The sequence below is a fragment of the Pseudopipra pipra genome, chromosome 7 (genome assembly GCF_036250125.1).
Source record: "Pseudopipra pipra isolate bDixPip1 chromosome 7, bDixPip1.hap1, whole genome shotgun sequence".
NCBI classification, from domain to species: Eukaryota; Metazoa; Chordata; class Aves; order Passeriformes; family Pipridae; genus Pseudopipra; species Pseudopipra pipra.
Genome location: NC_087555.1, coordinates 980,516 through 993,813, shown reverse-complemented (window position 1 = coordinate 993,813; position 13,298 = coordinate 980,516). Strand labels below are relative to the sequence as shown.

The 13,298-nt window shown below is 41.6% G+C and overlaps 1 protein-coding gene across 9 annotated transcripts in view; it reads left to right on the top strand.

Moving 5' to 3' along the window:
* The first annotated feature begins 283 nt into the window (after positions 1 to 283).
* The window catches only part of GULP1 (GULP PTB domain containing engulfment adaptor 1), a 151,988-nt gene continuing 138,973 nt past the window's right edge, over positions 284 to 13,298 (top strand). For 8 of the 9 annotated variants that reach the window (XM_064660158.1, XM_064660159.1, XM_064660157.1 and 5 more), the window contains exon 1: positions 284 to 417. The gene's annotated coding sequence lies outside the window, so the exon portion shown is untranslated. Of the gene's footprint in view, positions 418 to 704; positions 792 to 13,298 lie in introns of those variants that run through there. The other variant, XM_064660149.1, reaches the window with a different exon arrangement.

Below are 13,298 nucleotides of genomic sequence, written 5' to 3'. Positions count from 1 at the left end.
GCGTCCGTCATCCTTTCCCCGAAAGATGTTTCCTCGAGGAACGCTGAGCTACTAAATCGCATTCCTCACTTTCTCGAGTACTGCCTACTCTTCGTGGTTTTTTCTTTTTTTTTTCTTTTTTTTTTTTTTTCCCCCCCTCCTCCCTTTTCTTCGCTTCCCCAGACTGGGCTCGGACGCCGGGGGAGCCCGGGAGCGGCGGCGGGAGGCAGGGGGAGCCCGGGAGCAGCGGCGGCGGCCCGGCCCGGCCCGGCGAGCCCGGCAGGCAGGCGGGTCCCCCCCGCCCTCCTCGCTGACGTCAGGAAACTTTCTCCGCGGCTGGGGTCGGAGCGGGCGCCGGGAGCCGGCACGGCGGCGGGACGGGCTCCATCCATCCCTGCATCCATCCCTGCATCCATCCATCCATCCATCCCGCGGCAGGTACGCGGGGACGGGAGCGGCCCGGGGAGGGACACGCCGCCCGCTGCCCGCGGGTGCCGGAGAGCGGCTGGCGGGGAGGGAGGGAGGGAGAGAGGGAAAAAGGGAGGGGGGTCTGAGCGCCTGTTGATCGCTGCCCCGGGCTCCGCCGCTGCCGCCGGCCGGGAACTTGTCGGCGGAGGTGGGCGCGAGTGAGGCGGTCCGTGCCCGGGGCGGCGGCTCGGGGGTCCCGCAGCTCCCGGACCGAGGGTGCGGGGCGGGCACCGCCGCGTCCCCAACTTCGTGCGGGGGTCTGGGACAAACGGGCTCTGTGAATCGCCAGGAGCTGCGAATAACGAGATGCTTTTCGTTCTGGGTTGTTTTTCCTCCCCCTCGTAGTAAGTACAGTAAAGGCATTATCCGAGCGGGGGTTTTGTTTCCCCGCAGAGGCTCGGCCGTGGCAGCCCCGCGGGGCTGGGCGGTAGCCGAGCTCACCGCCGGGGCCGGGCAGCGCTCGCTTCTTGTACGAGGGAGGATCTCGGGCTCGTAGGCAAACCCAAACCACCGAGTTAATTTTAACTCCGCGCGTGTCGGGAGGGTGGAGTGCTGGAGGAGTTTTGCCGGACCATCATGTGAACAGGGAGAGCTGAGATCTGAGCAAGGACTGACTGCAGCCGCTGGCTTGGACTCGGAGGAGAGAGATTCAGGGAGAAATCCTCAGTTTGAGGGGGTCTGGAAGTTGTATGACAACCGGAGGAACATGGAAAAGTGTGTTGCTCATTTAATTTCGCCGTCCTTGTCTTTCTTTGAAGGGCACCGAGAGTCAATCAAAGGCCCGTAAAGGTTAATTGTATTCTTCCTACAAAGGAATTGGCCCCTTTCCGAAGAACTAAATCTCTGGGGTCTTTTTTGAACTTAAGATACTAATTAGATTTCTAATTTAAATACCATGCAACTTTTTAACTTTTCAGTTCCATCGCAGTTGCAGGTTTTTAAAAAGTCATCTTTATGGTAATAGAAAGTTATCATAACTAAAAAGATTAGTTAAAAAAAAATAATAAACTGGAAAGTGAGGCATGCATGAAGATGATTATGAAGGTGCTTTAAAAGTGTTTAGATTCATATAAAATGTTTTAGCAATATATGCGGTCTATTCAGTAAAAATATAAATAAGCATCCGTATTTATGTAATGTGTGAACACTGATTAACCTCTCCTTTTCTGTGATTTTCTTCCCCTGCATGTTAGACCAAGGCAAAACTTGAGTTATACTTTTCAGTTTTTGTAGCGATAAGCAGAACTTCAGAGCCAATTATGATGTTAATCAAAATAAGAAAAAACTAATAATTCACCTCAGGGGAGGTTTTGGGTTTTTTTTGAAGGCCAAGCTTCTGTTTTTATGGCGTTTTCAAAACAAACAATAAATTTTGCCTTGTAATTGCAGGTTTACTTGATTGCTTTGTCATGTAGTGGTATGTCAGGTACAACTTCAAATATTTGGAGGTTACCCACATGAACTGAGAGAAAGGAACAACAAAACAGTGAGCAAATAATTCCATTATTATTAGCCATATGCTGTTTGGGATGCATTTTATTTTTAAGTGCACAGATGCGTTAGTGATTATAGGTCTCATTAAAGGCATATATTTACGTGAATAGCTTGAATAAATAGAGTGATTTAAGGATTAAAAGGCTAGGCATTATGATGCAGCGTTGAAGGATGTGATAGAGCAGTTCGGTTGGTGCTTTTAGCAGAGCTACGGTAGCAGGAAAAGCAGGAAAAAGAAATAAGCAGAAAGAAGTAGGAATCCAGTTGCCTTAGAAGTTGGGATAACGTGATCCAGCTCACTTTGGGCGTGTCTTGTGAGTGATGAGTACAGAAATTAAAGTCATTCCAACAGTAAACTACACTGCAATGTTCTGTGTAAACCATTTTAAATCTCGTGGGAAAATACAAACCAGAAAGGAGGAACATGCAGTTAACAGGAGTAGACAGTGAGAGTAGTATATTTATACAAACTAGTGGTTGGTACAACCTCCTTAGTCTTTGGAGACAACTTTGTCATGTCTTTGGGGTTTTTTTTAGAGTTCAAAGACTGTGCATCTACTGTTCTGCAAAACACTCACCTGATGTGACATTTCAGAATTTCCTTTACGAGCTCATTAAAGTGGTTTGTTAGTCTCTTGCCTGTGGACAAGATTATATTTGGGGTTCAATAGCAATGAGTCTGTCAGGGTGTGTTCGTGCAATGTTTGTAAACATTACTGAATGCTCTTAAAGTCATAATCAAGGAACTTAGATGAAGAACTTGAGAGGTCAAACACAATAAACTGGAGTTTGTATTATGATTATAGAATTAGTTCTTCTCTTGAGATAATCCCTCAAGAGTGTATTGCTTGAATATGTCATAAGAAATTAATTAGAACTATCAGCTGAAATAATTAAACAACAATTTCAGCTTGAACTGGGGGAGTAACATAGCTTAGAAGAGAACAGAACTACTTTATGTTTGAATTGTGGTCATACTAATATGACCTGTGGCAGGATTCTAATTCTGTCAGTTTTTTCAAGAGAGCAAGTAGAGCACTGAGAGCTGAAAAGTCCACCAGGTTCACTTCACAGAAATTGCAGCTCCCTTAGAATTTTTAATTATTATCAACAGTGGAATTCATGGCAGAAGATAAGGGTGTGTTTCAGCTCTTGAGACAAAAAATCATGAACTAATGACTTAATAGAGTTGTTGCATAAGAATACTCTAATCGGGCACAAATAAACATTTTCCCCATCACCTTTTTTGCCTTACTCTAATCTGATTTTGGAAGGGATAAGCTCTTTTAGAGGTTGTATCCCAGAAAAGAGCGAACAATACTGCCCCTGTTAGAACTCCTAGTGCCTCTGCATAGCTACCTAACAATGCTCTCTTTGCTTCTCTTACCTTCAATATGTAACTTTTCATACAGATATATCTGCTAATATCTTTGTTCCAGTGGAAGTAATTTTCTTCCTAGCGTGTCCTAAATCCCTGAGATCAGAACCTTGGCTTTCTTTATGCAGTTTGTTTTGCTACTCCACTGCTGGTCTTTCCCTGAACATGCCCCCTGACTTGGATGCCACGTCGAGCTGTTCTGTGGGTTTGCTTTTGTGGGATGGCCAACCCTTACCACTGAATGTGTTACTGTAATCTGGGTTTACACTCCTGGCTGATGGTGGTTGGGCTGGAGGAAGAAGGTAATACATTTATTAATTATTTGTCATTTTGTGGTGTCACCTCAAGGCACAGACCTGTGAGGTGGCAGGAATGGCAGAATGTGTTACTATTCAGTTACTGCCCACCTTTTCAGTCTTAGATGTGCAAGCTTAGGCCTTGTCTGGGCCATTCCATTTGCCCAGGGGCACTGAAAGAGTCAGTAGTAGCTCTTAAGTCTTAAAAAAGGCTTTTTCTTAAGCGTTTTAATGCACTTAAAAAGGTGGGGTTTTCAACACAGGCTGCAGCTCCACCCCGTCTAATGAGCAGACAGCCCTCAGAAATGCCTCCTCTTGCCATATGGTTTTAAAACGTGTTTGTTACACTAAACTGAACATCAAGAGAAGGAAAGGGTGTTGCCACGTAGATTTTATCCAGGATTTCAATGGAGAATTTATCAGCTGGAAGCTCATCATGAAATCCCAGGAAAGAATTTAGACTTCCATTCCTCTCTCCCTCTGCCTGTGTAAGCAGGTGTTCTAATCATCCAAGAGGGTGCTCTGGACTGAAATATGATCATTTCCTCAGGTTGAAATGAGTTACTTTTCTGACATGTAGCTAAGTATTAGGCAAAGAAAGAAAGAAATGTAGAATTTTGTAGCTGAAGGACACAAACATTCCTGTACAACAGACAACAGCTGGGTTCCTGACAGCCATCTGAGTAGTTTTCACTGGAGCAAGAAGCAGAACTTGGGCTTTGTAACACCTATGGTTTCACACAGGCTGCTTGATAATTTGGCAGAAAGTTCTGGAAAGCCCCTGGGTTAAGATGCTGGATTTCTCTAACTGCTGTAAAATTCTCTTCTGTTTTAAAGAAAGCCATTGAGAAATTCTGTTTGCTATTTTAATTCCAGAGTCCAACCTATTCAGCTTATTAGTATAAACTCACTTGGTTAGTACTGCTTTTATTTTATGTCTCACTTGGAGCTTGCATATTCTGGTTTTATTCTGAGAACTGAGCAAGGTTTTCTCCATTTTCTATCTCACAAGCAGTTATAAAGATTCAGAAACATCTGTGCAACCAAATGTTTTTCCATGCATTCTGTCAGCAATACCTGATCAACACCATTGCATGAGTGTGCACAAGTGTAACTTGGTAAACAATTCTCTTAATAATGCACTGGTTGGAGCAGAGACTGCAGCTGGCTCATCTTACTGGTTTTTAGCTCTATGGAATAAGTTGTTAGAATTAATTTTGGGGTTTTTTTTTGCTGTTTTGGTTCTGTCACCGTAAATTAGAACCATAATCTGTCGAAATCCTTTAAACTTTTTGGTAATTCCTGTGCTGTAGAGATACCTGAGCAGTGCAAGTAAAGAGCACTTTTTTTTTTTTTTTTTTTTGAAAAGTATGTGACTTCTGAGGCAAATCTTTTGGCATTAAAAGTGTCTGATGGCTATTTCTAATTTGCTTTATTGCTTTAGTGGAGATGGGTATGTGGGTACTCCAGTACTTGGGAATAGATATGGGTAGAGGAGACTAATCTCCAAGGTGCTTCAGTCTTCTCATATTCCTTAAATAACATGAAAACTGTAAAACTGCATGCAAATGCCTACTTATTATTTTTTAGATAGAATGAAATAGTCTTTTGAGGACTGCTGAATTCTCTGGAACTGTTCAAGATCTTCAATGTGATTTTTTTTATTCTTTCTCTGCTCTCTCCATCCCTGTAGTTTTAGCGGGAGCAATCTTGGACAAAGGCAAAATGCAAAAATACCACGATGTGCAAAACAGGATCCTGGCTCATAGCTGCTGTGACATTTAATATTCTATTCTGCTTCTATTTTTGTCCTTTAGATCTTCAGTTTCTTCCAGGCAGGATGGGCCATTAGGAACTTAAAACATTGTGCTTAAACTTTCCGAGTGATCTGGGAAGCTCTAAATCTGTGTAGCACTTACAAGTATTTTTTTTCAGAGTTCTCAACAGCCTAAGCAAAATCAAACTTTGCATTAGAGGGAAGCCTGGGATGGGACTGCTGCTGTCATGGGGAGAGATGTCAGGAAGAGAGGTGGTTGCCCATTGTCACCTCAGTCTTTGGCAGGCAGCTGTGGTGTTAGTGCTGGCAGTTTATATCTGCTGCTCAGTGTAATTATTGCTTTTCCTATGCATACAGGCACTCCTGATATTAAGAAATGTATTTTCTCTTCTATCAGATTGAGAGCTTTTATTTTGGTTTTTCGTGCGTGTGTACATCTTTTGAAGAAGGTATCTCTTGAAACAGCAGCACTTTTTTTTCTTAATCTGTTGTGAAATCTTCTGGAACCTGTAACTGAAGTGAGGTAATGAGCCTAGATAAAGGACTGTGTTCCCAATAAAAAAGATGATTTTTCCTGCAGTCACATCTCAAAATGTTGTTTGGAACAGCAATCATTTTTGCATGCCAGTTACATTAGTTGTTTAAAAGAGTTTTTTGTGTCCTCAAACCTATTTTTTTTAACATTTTTCCAGACCATCTTTCCAAATGCCTTGCTGTGCAGATATGTGCTGTCTCTTAATGCTTTCTTCCTACATGCTGTGTTGGCAGCTGTATGCATTCAGAGATCATGAGTCAGGCTCCCTAAGAAAAAAATCATGAAATAATGAGATTTAAAATAGTATAGGCTTTGTCTTCCTGGAATATCTAGTATTGTTTTCCTTCTTCAAAGCTTTTTCTTTTTACAGGTATAGACATTTTTACCTGGTGTTAATATAATGCTGACTTTTTACTTGGGACAGAAAATAGCAGCAGGGGATGTAGCCAGCAGAAAGTTTGAGACACTGACCCCCACCACTGTGCCCCTTAATCTCTCTCACATGTGTGAGCTTTAAAGCTGAGTCTACTGTGGATTTGTAAACACAAAGGTCTTTAACATCTGAGATTAGGACAATCTTTTTCTCGATTCAAGCAGTCTAAAAACTGCAATACTAATTCTGTAAGTTATATGTTGCATTAATATTCATGTATCATGTTGTGCAAATGGAAGAAATTCTTCTCAAAAAAAACTGTGCAGCTGGAGCTGTTACTAATTCTCCAATATTCTGTGCTGTATAGTAATTGCACTTAATTGTTTGCTTTTGCTGTGTTTTATGGTGTGAAATGCAGCATGCCAACACTGCTGAACTGCAACTTTAGTGTGTATAATGCCAATACTCTTGAAAGAGAGAATTCCCAGATTTCACCTGACTGGATGAAATGGCTCGTGTGTAACTACCAATGCAGTGCTTTATACATCTTCATGTAATGGAACTTTGTAGTTGTTTTTTCTCAGTAACAGGTTGGTTTTGTCTTTGCACATGTTTTTTGTGCAGTGTGTTGTTACTGGTAACCTAAAGGCAACACACAAAAGGGGCTGGGCCAATGTGGCTGGGAAAGTTGTGTGTAAAATAACATTTTCTTACACAGCCACTTAAAACTGTTAGTATGTTGTTAAAATTCTCATTAAATTGCTTGCTGTCTTATACTTTAATGCAGCTCTCCAAAGCTACGTTTGCTTTTAAAAAGCATATTAATTTTTTTTTTTTTTTTTTGGAATACCAAAGGAACTCACCTAGGAGAAGCATTCCAACTTGTAAAAATGATTCTCTAACCTTCCCTCCCATGCTGTGATGGGAGCTCTATTTTTGCATTAGTCCCAACAGGTCTGAAGTCATACTTCTTAAGAGGCCAGCCAGTCTGGCAGAGGGCACTTGGGAACTTCATAGTTCCCAGCTTCAGTTCTCTCAGGGACTGTTGGTTCTGCACTGAAAGGCAGCAGAAGGTACAAGCTGCCTTCTGACCTGGCCATCCTGACTTGCAATCTCGTGTTTGTCACAAGCACTCTGTCATTAACAGCAAATCCAATAACCTGGAAGAGCATATGAGATATTTATTGTTTTCTCTTTCAAAATGAAACACCTCTCCCAGAGCTCTCCCTTCCAACCCCCGTGTTTTATGGCTGAGGATATTGAATGTAGCTATTAAACCGCCGCGCCGATTTTTGCATTAGTAATTTTCTCCAACATGAAGAGTAATTCCCGAATCCAAATCATTAGCTGGCATTTCAGCCATGCAGAACGATGTGCTTGCCTTGGTAATACCCCCAGCTCTACATTCGCTGTGCTGAGAGTGGCTCTTTTCTCCTGGTTTTGACTGAGACGCCACGGGACAGCTGATGGCTACAGACGTGGCAAATCTGCCAGCCTGGGGAACTCGCAGAGCAAGCAGAGCCTTCCCAGGTATTGTAGTGACCTGTCAGGAAGCTGAAGTGCAGGTGACAGTGCTCTGCCAGCTGTTGATTATTTCTCTTAGAAACGTGCTGGTGTTTGCTTTGCCTTCGTACCCATTGGCAACACGAAAATGATTTCACTGCACAAGTGACATGGCTGCTGCAAGGAAGGATGTCAGTGGCACAGGAGGCAAGGAACTACTTTAACACCCAGAATTGGGTGTGTTTGCTTTGCAGTCTTGCCCAAAAGCTGAAATGTTGGTCGTTAGCCACAGCAGTCGATGTAAAACTGTCACGCTGTTGGGATTTTCTCCTCTGCTGTTACATTTTCTGAGGGGGAGAAAAAGGAGGGGGTGTGACTTCTTAGCAATAATATCGTGTCATGGTACTATGATTCATGTAGCTATGCATTTAAAATAGATAATTAAGAAATAGGACTATTCTATGTGAGCTTTAAGTATTAGATGACAAGCATAGCATGTACACACTAACACATGTAGTTTGACTTGCTTCCAGTATAACTGAGAGCCCTCAGTCTTACCTGTCTTCAAAATGTGGAATTTGCACCATGAATTCTAAATCCCAGGCTCAGATTCAGAAAAGACTGACATGCTTTAGTGAACAATTTGCAGAGGCTTACTTAAAGATTTGTTGTCCCAAGCTTGAATCTAATAGGATAAAGGATATCCTAAGAGAAAATGTTATGTTGTTGAACTAGAATGCATTTACAAAATGTCTTCCTTTATCTGAATTTCACTCCCATATTACTCTCTTTTGTTTACTTTTAAATTCCCGGATTTCATAAATAAAGCAAAGATGTAGTCTTTCCTTTTGTGTCTCCAAAGAAAGCAATGCAGTCACTAAAACCTGATAAAAATAGATGTAACCTCATTTGTTTGGATATTTTATTCACATTCAGATGAAGAAGATGACAGGGAGATAATACAGATGAGAGATGGTATTGTGTGGGGAAAGTGAGTAATGTTGAAGTGACTAATGTTGAAAGAGGCTTTTAATGAAGTGGAACATGTCCAAAGGAGGGCAACAGAGATGGTGAGGGGCCTTGAGGAGAAGCCATATGAGGAGTTGCTGAGGCCACTTGGTCTGTTCTGCTGGAGCAGAGGAGACTGAGGGGAGAGCTCACTGCAGTTACAACTTCCTTGTGAGGGGCAGAGGAGGGGCAGGCACTGAGCTCTGCTCTGGGGGGACCAGGGACAGGACCTGAGGGAATGGCCTGAAGTTGTGTCAGGGGAGCTTTAGGTTGGATCTCAGGCAAAGGTTCTTCCCCCAGAGGGTGGTTGGGCACTGACCAGGCTCCCCAGGGTCACAGCACCAAGGCTGTAGAGCTCAAGAAGCATCTGGATGATGCTCTCAGGCACAGGGTGTGACTCTTGGGGATGGTCCTGTGCAGGGCCAGGAGTTGGACTTGATGATCCTTGTGGGTCCCCTCCAACTCAGAACGTTCTGTGGTTCTTTGATTCCATGTGTACCCTTTTGCTGGCCAATTGGATCAATTAAAATGGAGTAGAAGGCTTCTCCCTACGGAGGCTCTCTGACAACAGAGACTTTTTGGGAAGACCTTGTGTTTCCTACACTCCATGTATCTTTGCTGGTCACTGATTTTCTGGTGTTTTTAAGGATTTCCTCATCTGTGATACTTCTTGCTTGAATGTTCTTTCCAAACTGGACTCCTGGAGGCATCTGGGATATGTCAAACAGAAGTTCAATATCAGAATGAACACCATCATCTAAGCTTTTGACATCCAGAATTCAGAGCCACGTTATGTTGTGATGAATTAGAGCATATTGTACTTTATTAGGTAGCATTTTTCTTACCATTCTTGGAGGATATCCTGAGTTTTTATTATTTTGTGGCTTTTGAAGAATTCCTAAACGAGATTTTCTCCCCCTTTCCATTTTGGAGCTGTGTTTCCTCTGAAGCATTGTTAGGCTTGATTAGGATCTAGGAAATTTTTGAGTAATGAGTCAGAAAAATAAACAGAAGTGGAGCAAGCAAAAGCTGAGGAATAGAAGTGCTGTTTGGTTTAGGTGAGTTTAAACGCTTTCAGCTTTAAAATCCACGTATAGTTTTCCTCTCCTGCTTGCACACCTATGCCTTCCTTTCTTCCTTGTCCCTTTCCTTCTCTTGTCCTCGCACCCTCAAAAAAACCCACGGAGAGCAGTTCTGTTATGTCTTATTCAGAGAACTTTTTGGGATGTGCTTCTTTAAAAGAGCCTGAAGGGAAAGCTTTTAACTGTAACAAATCTGTCATGTAAAAGATGCAAAACAGTAAATATGCTTATAGTTGTAAACCCTAACAATTCCACAACAGTCCCTTATGACTTCTTACCCAGAGAATTATCTATGTTGTGACTGTGTGTTTTTCAGTTTTGGATTTCAAGTTTTTTTGACATTGTAACTGAGCAGTGATTAAGAGGTATGAAGAAATGAACCATAAAATAGATGTTTAGTGAAAGATAAGTAAAAGCATACTTAATAAGATTAGTGGAATCTATTTGAGATGTGTTATGTTACAGGCATACCCATGACTACTTAAACACTGAAATAATCTGGTGCTATTTAATCCAAATCAATTCCATTTGCTAGGTCATCTGGAAGTTACTTTACTGAATAAAGTTCTTAGTTGCTCAGCCAAATGGCAGGGGAAAAAAAAAAAGTCAAACTGCTGAAGAAATATGCCTTGACAGTAAAGAACATAATAAAATGCTGAAGGATCTCAGTTCTGAAAGAAATAAGTGGTTGGGTGGAAATAATTGCTTTGAATATTTTGAATTCATTACGGTGAATTTTGCCAGATGCTGTAGAAGAATATTTATGTACATTATTTACTGTGGTGTTTCTTGTGCTTGCTGCAAGGCATGTGTACTTCTGGGTAATTTGATCCTGTTTGTTTATGGTCTAAATACTTCTTTCCCCTCCAGACAGCAGTATTCAATTGTGTATTATGTTCAGCTGCTTTTTAGAAGACGTGATACAAATATAAGTCCCAGGCACTGTTTGTGGAAGGCAGAATCCAGTGTATTTCTTCTTAGCTGGCAAACACGTTTGGGATCTTGACACACTTGACAGATTTCTGAAACTTGCATTTCAGTGTGTACCTAGGAACATTTTACAAGGTAAGGTCTTTAAAGAGACGTTGCAGCTCAAAGACATGTTTGTAACACGTCTGGAGAAGGCAACTTATCAACTGTCCTCTGAACTTCTGATATCGTGGAGGGGTGAAGGACAGAGAGAGCACTCTCTGCTCTGTCCTGTCTTGTCACTTATCTGGAAATGTGTCAGTTATTCCTTGGAGCTGCCCTGGTGTGTGGATGTTAGGAAAGCTTGCAGGCACACATGGCAAAGCGCTGGCTGGTGCAGCTGATCCGTGAAACACTGTGTTTTTATGGGAATGACTGCACTTCCACAGTCACTGGTTCTGATTTGTTACAGTTGTAGGAATTCTGCTTGGGCCTGTGCTTTGATTTCTCAGGGTGTGCTTGGTTGGGACGTTCACACCGTAGTTCTGCAACTCATTTGAGACAGAAACAACGCCACTGAAACGCTGGTTGGAGCCTTTCCCTGTGTATTGCCACCCTTATCCTCCCTCATGTACCTTTCTCTGGGTGCTGGCTCGGGTATTTTCAATAGGACTTTAGGAACCGGATCAAGTATGCCCCAGAACCGGGAAGTGTGAGGAATAGGTTCATTTATACACATTTAGCCTGATTGTGGAGCAGCAGAGTCAGGTGCAATACAGTTGCTTTTCCAGCTGGAAGCTAAGCTGTGAGCACTGGTTCAGTGTACAAGGGTTTTTCCATAACTTGCAGTGTGGTTCATCACTGACCTGAGCAGAACAGATCTGTCCATATAAACACAGTCTCTTTCTGGCCTTCACTGATATACTTTTATGGTCTTCAAGGCAGAGCCACTTTAATGAGTGAGGATAAACAGTGCTGTAGTGCAGAAACCAGAAAGAATGTTGTTACCATGTCCAGTTTATTTAGCTTTGTCATAAATTCAGGTTCCTACGTGTGTGTATTAGGGAATACACACATTTTGTTTTGTTTTGTTTTCCTACTGAGCTCTATCAGCAAAAAACCAGAAAATCTTTTTTTTTCTTGGCTCTTACCCGTCTAAAAAAATGAAGAATGCATTGACTTCTGAATGTGACAGAACACTTACTTTTATCTATTAATTAATAACAGAAAAGAAACAGAAATTGATAGTGTTTTTAACTTGTTTTCTTTGTATTTCAGTTTTGTGTTCTTTTGAAAATGCAGACTTTATTGATCCCGGTCAAATAAAGATGTGAGGTTGATGGGTTTCTTTCCATAGTTTTATTACTAACATTCTTTCATCGCTTACAGAAATAAATATTGTGTATTCTGTGCTCTTTACATGGGAAATAACCAAGATTTTCTAAATCTAACCTTCATGATGTTGTACAACCTGATATTAGCCAGTAGAATGACTGAATTTCATGGCAAACCCTACATATTCCTGCAGCACTCCAATTATAGCTGTAGTGTTAATTCCTTCCTCTGTGGCCTTATGCCTGTTGCTCTTCATCAGAACTACTCAGAAGTGTCTGAAGGGAACTTGCAGAATTTTTGGTCCTAAATTTCATGTGTTTATAAGGGTTTAGGAAAGGTTTTTTATTTAAGACTAATGTTTCATGCAATTAAGTTTGAATTAGGTCATACTGAGCTCTGTAGAAGAGGAACTAATATTCCTGTTGTCACTGTTTAATGGATCAATTTAGGGTAAATATCATTATGTAGACTATGAATTTCTAGACTGACAAAGCAAACAATGTGGTGGTTCTGGCTTGTCCAGGGACTGTTGTCTCCTGCTCACCCCCAATTAAAATATGCCATTGCTAAAGACAGAGTTTTGACTTTGAATCTCCACTATTGTATGTTTTATCATAATGTGGAACAGAACATGCCAGAACTTAACTGCCTTTTGGAGGATCTTTTTACAGTTGATGGTGTTGCTGTTGCTGAAATGGAGAAGAATTCAGGTGCTCAAGGGACTGTTTGATCTTTAAAAGGCAGACCATTTAAACTGCTATTTTTTGAATTAGTCTCTAATGGAATTGGGCTGCAGCAGAGTAGTCCCATTTTTCCTTTTTCCTCTCTCCCTGGCAACGATTCTGGAACTTGTTGGCGTGCTCCAATAAAATTTTCACACATTTCACAAAATCTGATGAATGATTAGAAAACAGAGATTGGCATCAGCGTAGGAGACATGCAGCTGACTGGAGGGTGATGTGGCAGAAAACAGTGGATTCTTGCTCATCACCTGAAGTTTGCTGATTTTTAGTGACAGTTACCTGGAATAAAATCCCTGATGAAAAGATTTTTCTTTTTTTTCTTGGTCATAAAATTTTATGCATGAAGCCCTGTCATAATGGATAAAACCTTTCTAGCACTTTATTTGGGAGTGGCCTTACAGGTGCACAACACTGTGAA